This window comes from Paroedura picta, unplaced genomic scaffold, assembly GCF_049243985.1.
Source record: "Paroedura picta isolate Pp20150507F unplaced genomic scaffold, Ppicta_v3.0 Ppicta_v3_sca22, whole genome shotgun sequence".
Taxonomy (NCBI): domain Eukaryota; kingdom Metazoa; phylum Chordata; class Lepidosauria; order Squamata; family Gekkonidae; genus Paroedura; species Paroedura picta.
Window position 1 is genome coordinate 3,422,800 of NW_027518619.1, and position 6,000 is coordinate 3,428,799.

Genomic DNA, 6,000 nt, shown 5'->3' on the forward strand with positions numbered 1-6,000 from the left:
ACAGACTTTGGCGACGCATCATAGCCAGCTACGCACACTACAAGGAGTACTTATGGCTCCATTGGTGGGAGGAATGGTTTTGCTATGGGTGGTGTTCCAGGCAGCGCTAGCCATAAAATCCTGGAATAGATTGGGTCTCTGACCACCAGGTCATTGTTGTGGCCGCTGCAGAAACCTAAGAAGTCAATGGACGGTTTTTGTGGTTTAAGCAACAGATTTTAGAAAGGGGGGAAGGTTGTATTTCTGGTAAGCAAACAGATTCTATGAATCTCTCCCCACTCATCCCAGTCTGGAAAGAACCAAGCTCGTCCAGCAATTGGATTTGTGAAAATGAGCTACATAAAGAGTTATTTAGTTGGTGTATTTAACTTCTTTGTATAGCAAACTGGAAGTCTCACGTTTTTTTTTCTCCCCTTGTTCTTTCTTTTTTCTTTTTTCTTGGCTTATTTATCTGTGATACTATTTGATCTACTTGGCTGTCTTCCCTTTTAATATAAATATATTAAATATTTATTTATTTATATTTATGTATTTATTTATATTTATATTTTTATACCGCTGCCCCCAGCAAGCTAGCTCATGGCAGTTTACAAAAAAGTACCACAATTCAGTTTTTAAAAATGCATTTTCATACATGGATCAGAAATGCAATATAATGGAACAACCAAGGAATGTGCTTTTTACAAGGGTATCACAATGTTTGCTGAAGGTTTCATCTTGCTTCAGTTGTAACTTTACTCCACTTTCAGCATTGTTTACTGATTTAATGCTTTACAGTTTACAGTTTGCCTTGTTTCCTTGTTTGTATAAATACTAGAGGCAAGGCCCGTTGCATTCAAGAACACAATGGGCGCTAGATTAGGGGGGTGGGGGTGGAAGAACCCTGCGGATGGCCTCTCCCTCCCCCTAGGACCTGGAAAGGCTGCAGGCTGGAGGGCCTCGGGAAGGGAACTCACTGGCAGGGGCAGCTCTCACACAGCAGGGATCTGCAGCCTCTGAGCCTCAGAGGGAAGTGGAAGGAGGAGGGGTTGGTCAGGGGTGGGACAGCCGCCCTGATTGGGTATTAGGTGCTGAGTGGCACTTAAGCCAGGAGACCAGCTCCTCCCCCAAGCCCTTATCAGAAATATTAATTGGAACAGATCTATATTGAAAGAATGACAAAGGTGCCTGCTGGCCCAAAAACAACAGGAACTTCTGGGGAGGGGGGTCACTCAAAGTGAGAGCCATTGAAACATACCCAGGAACGCCATACCCAGGAATGCCAGCTCCTGTCTTCTGAGCCAGGTGTGCTCTGCTCTGCATGTCACTTCAAGTAGGACCACCCTTTTTCTATTGGGACTGGAAGGTTTACAGGGCTCAGGGGCATTCCTCAGAAGGGATATCCCAGTGGTTATCCTCTATCACACATTTTGCAAAAAAACCCAAAAAACACCCAACCTGTCAACAACTATAAAATTGACACAGGTCCTTTGCTCAGTTCTTCGGTTCCTCTGCCCAGGGATTCCCCACCACGGGTCTGCAGACACCAGAGGTCTGTGAGACCTCCAGAGTGAGTCTGCAGCTTTTCTCCCCCGCCTGCCTTAATGGACTTGGTCCCCTCTCCGCCCTCCACAGCATGAGTTCCCTCCTGGTTTCTGTGACTGGGAGGGGGCGGAGCCTGCATGGCTACTCCCGCCTTTAACCGCCTCCTTTCTCTTCCCCCCTCCTACCTCAGTCCTTCTCAGGTGAGTCTGCCCCGGGCTCCCTGAAGCCTGAAAAGGTATTTCGGGTGCTCTTTCATGGTCAAAGGGTTGAAAAAGGCAGCCTCTGCTCTTCTCACCCTGGCTTCTGAGGTAAATTTTAAAAGTGGAAAGCTTTGCCTGTTCCCAAGATATCTGGACTGAAGAGCTTCAAACTTTTAGAAGCTCGTTCATACCTGGATTTTAGTGCTGACTGGAGGAACGTTACAAACCTGCGTTTGGGAAATTCCTGGAAATTCCTGGAAGGATAGAGTTTGGGGAGGAAGCTCAGCAGGAACGTGAAGCACTGGAGTCCACCCTCCAAGGCAGCCATTTTCTCCAGGGGGAGCTGAGCTTGGTAGTCTAGAGATCAGCTGCAACCCTGGGAGAACTCCAGGCCCCCCCTGGAGGTTGGCAACACTAGCCGGACATTACAATTGGAAGGGATGACCACATGAGTTGTTGTCCTATCTGACCACAGGTTCGGTGAGAACATCCCAGTCTGCTGCATGAAAATAAAACAATGTGGGTGGTTTCCTCCGGATTTGGGCACGCTGATTAGCAAATGTTTGAACTTCCTTGAGTTGAATCATAGTTTTTTAAAAAAATGGAATAGCCAAGCCACCAACCATGCCGACCAGAATGGCTCTCTTAAAATAGTCAGGAAGAATAACTCATACTTTTCTCTAAATTGTGGCATGAACACGGTATGGCTTTCCACTCTCTAGGCGGGTTGTAATTGGAGCCCCAAAAATTCAGATCCAGGCCATTAGCTTCAAATATGCAAGATCTGTAGTGTGCATGATTGAACAGTTTATGAAGAATATCCTCCTGGGGGCATCAGAGGAGATGTGTATTAAGCATAGTTAGATTAGGAACTTCCTAGTATTTTTTCCAAATAATTTCCTCCTGTGTCCTGATTGACTTCCTGGTCCGTTGAGCACATTTCCTATCTGGTTGCCTCCAGATGAAGAATGATTGTTAGCCAGTTAGACTGTTAAGACTCTTTCTCTCTCCTCTCTCTCATTACAAAACTGTGCATAGTTTACAAAGATGTACACCATCCTGAACCAGTATAAAAAATACTTGGGAGGGCAGGATATTTTTAAAAAATCTAATTAATTAATTACCTGTCCCAACTAATTAATTACTTAATAATACCTCTCCCCTTTCTCTGAAGTCGTGGACAGAGGGCTGCTGTTGGGGAGATGTAGCCTCACCGATACCACCTCCACTGCAAGGTGCCCCGATGTGTGATTCTCTCCCTGACTTTGTTCAACGTCTTCATGTTCCCTCTTGCCCAGGTGGTCTGGAGGTTTGGGCTTGGGTGTCATCAATATGCAGATGACACCCAGCTCTACCTCCTAATGGAGGGCCACTCAGATTCACCCACAGACAATCTTTCCAAATGTCTGGAAGTAGTGGTGGAATGGCTCCAGCAGAGGTCCTGTGGCTGGGACCAAGTGAGGAAGCACGCTTACCCTACCTGGACAGGGTTCAACTCTTGGTCGCTCCCTCAGCCAGGAATCTGGGTGTGATCCTCGATGTCTCCTTATCTATGTAGATGCAGGTCTTAAGGCATTCTTCCATCTGTGCCAAGCCAAGCGGCTAGCATTGTACTTGACCCTGGGATTCCTAGCTACAGTCATGCATGGAATGTTCACCTCTTGACCCGACTTCTGTAACTCGCTCCATGCTCCAGACTGTAGGGATCAACTCCCCTGGAGGAAAATGGATGCATTGGAGGGTGGACTCCCTGGCATTGTACCCCCATTGTGGTCCCTGACTTCCCCAGGCTACACCCCCAAATCTCTAGGGATTTGCCAATCTGGATCTGGACACCTTACTGCCCTCCCCCCATGCCCTGTTAGTGGCCGTGGGGAGGGTGGAACATCACCTGGCAACCCTACCAAAGCCACAAATCCAAGATAAAAGAAAGAAAGTTGGAATGAGTTTGATCTGAACAGCTGCATGATATGCTGAGAGACACGTAATGGGTACATTTAATAAGGAAGCTACCCAGTTGTGTCCAGAATGCTAAACTTCAAGAACAACTAGAGTTATTCCATCCATTTCTATGATGCAGAAAAAGGACACCAAAGTTGTAGTCGATTATGACACACCAAAGAAACATCATCTATTCTCCAGTGATTTTAACATTCACAGGGTCATTTTAAAAACAGAACGGATTCTGGAGTTCCTTTCTCCTTTCCTAAGCAGCGGGACGTTTGGGGAAACTTTTGAAAAAGCCATGTTGTTGTTGTTGTTGTTGTTTTTCTTGAGGGCAAAAAGACTACGACTGGGAAAGGATCTCCCCAGTGTTTGAGAAGGAGTGGAAGGTTAGAACAACATGGGCAGATGGTGCTTGACCCCAGAGGTCAATGAAGACTCCCAAATTCAACAAGCTCAGTACAAACACACCCAGCCACTGAATAGCTATTACACGCATCCAAAGCTGCTGTTTCAAAACTGCCTCCCTTGCTGTCCAAGATGACTCTTGCAGGTCTTGTGCATCATTTCCAGGGAACCGTGTCCCTCTCCACCTAATTCATCTTCTTCAGTCAAGCTGCCGTTGCCTTCCATTGAAATTCTCCCAGCCCTGACTTGGATGGTCCAAGTGAACCCGACTCCGTTAGATATTGGAAGCGAAGTAGGATCGGTCCCAGCTAGCCCTTTGAAGGATGACTTCTGAGGAATACCAGGGTCGTGGTGTAGAGCAGGGTCAACCTGTGGTCCTCCAGATGTCCATGGACTACAATTCCCATTAGCCCCTGCCAGCAAATGCTGGCAGGGGCTCATGGGAATTGTAGTCCATGGACATCTGGAGGACCACAGGTTGACTACCCCTGGTGTAGAGGCAGGCAATGGCAACCCCCCTTCAAATTCCTCTTGCCTCTTTGCCAGACAGTCTTAGGATCTCCTGGCTACATTACACACATGCCGTATGATAAATAAAATAAATCCAAGTGGTCTCCAGATGATAGAGGCCAATTTCCCCCTGGAGAAAATGACTGCTTTATGACATTCTCCTTGGATGACCTGGGCAACCCAGGCTATGGAAGCCAAGCAGGGTCAGCCCTGGCTAGTACTTGGATAGGAAATCTCCAAGAAAGTCCAGGGTTGTGATGTGGAGGCAGGTCCATGCAAACCACCTCTGAACGTCTCTTGCCTGGCTCCCAAACAATCTTAGGATCTCCCGGCTACACCACACCTGTGCCACAGGATCAATAAATCCATATTCCCATGCCCCTTCAGAAGTTGTCTGCAACGGAAGTCGTAACGTCCAAGTGGAAGGTAGCTGGTTGAAGTCTGATCAGCTTCAAGGATCGTCTTCCCCTCCATTGTCCTCAATGAAACATTATGGAAATCTCAGACTTAAGTAAGCTGTTTGGTTTCATCCACATAATAGGGACGTGGTGGTTGGATTTTTCCCCCTTCTCCTCCTCCTCCCTCCGTTGGATAAACGAGAGCAATTTGCTAAATGCCCAAGGGTTACCTATGGTCATGCGTTTCACTTTCTGCAGATATGCACAGGAATTTCTTTTTTGAATTTATTTTTGCAATCAGAACAAGCTGGCAGAATAGGCAACGATTAAACTCTCAGAGGGATAGAAACCAGTTCCTGCTTTTGCCGGATTGTCTACAGTTTGGTCGTGTGCGTCCTGGCCAGCGTCTCCCAAGCCAGGGGGGGAAACAATCCATTTCCAGCCTGAATTCTCCCCTGGCGATTTCCATAGTCCCTGTCACCTCCCATCTGTCTCTGCTCGGCTTCCTGTGTAATAAGTTAATAGAGCGATAATCGCTGATGGAGTGGAAGAGCATTGGGGGAGCAGCGATGTGGCACTCGGAGTGGAATGATGCACCCTTACAATGATAAACGGATCCTATTCCATTAAGTCACAAAAGCTTTCTCCCCTCCATCCCATGCAATGGGATGAGGAACAAGGCTGAGGAGGGAGATTGGGGGGGGGGATCATGGGATTGCTATTGCTCACTGCAGCTGTCAGGAAACGATACTAATTAGTTTAATTTGCAATAACACAAGCACTTAAAGTCTCCAAATAATCTAAGTTGGAAAGTCAGTTTTATATACAAGTGTGTGTGTGACAAAGACACAGTTGTCAAGAGACTCCTAAGGACAGATTTCTTTCACCTTTGTCGCCAACATTTTGACGCTCGAGCAGCATGCTTCAGCCGTTGGGCCTGCAGGCAGTCCCGAAAATCAGGCAAAACACAGACCTGCCTTGGATTGATTGGTTGACATCTGTTTAAGCAGGGTGGC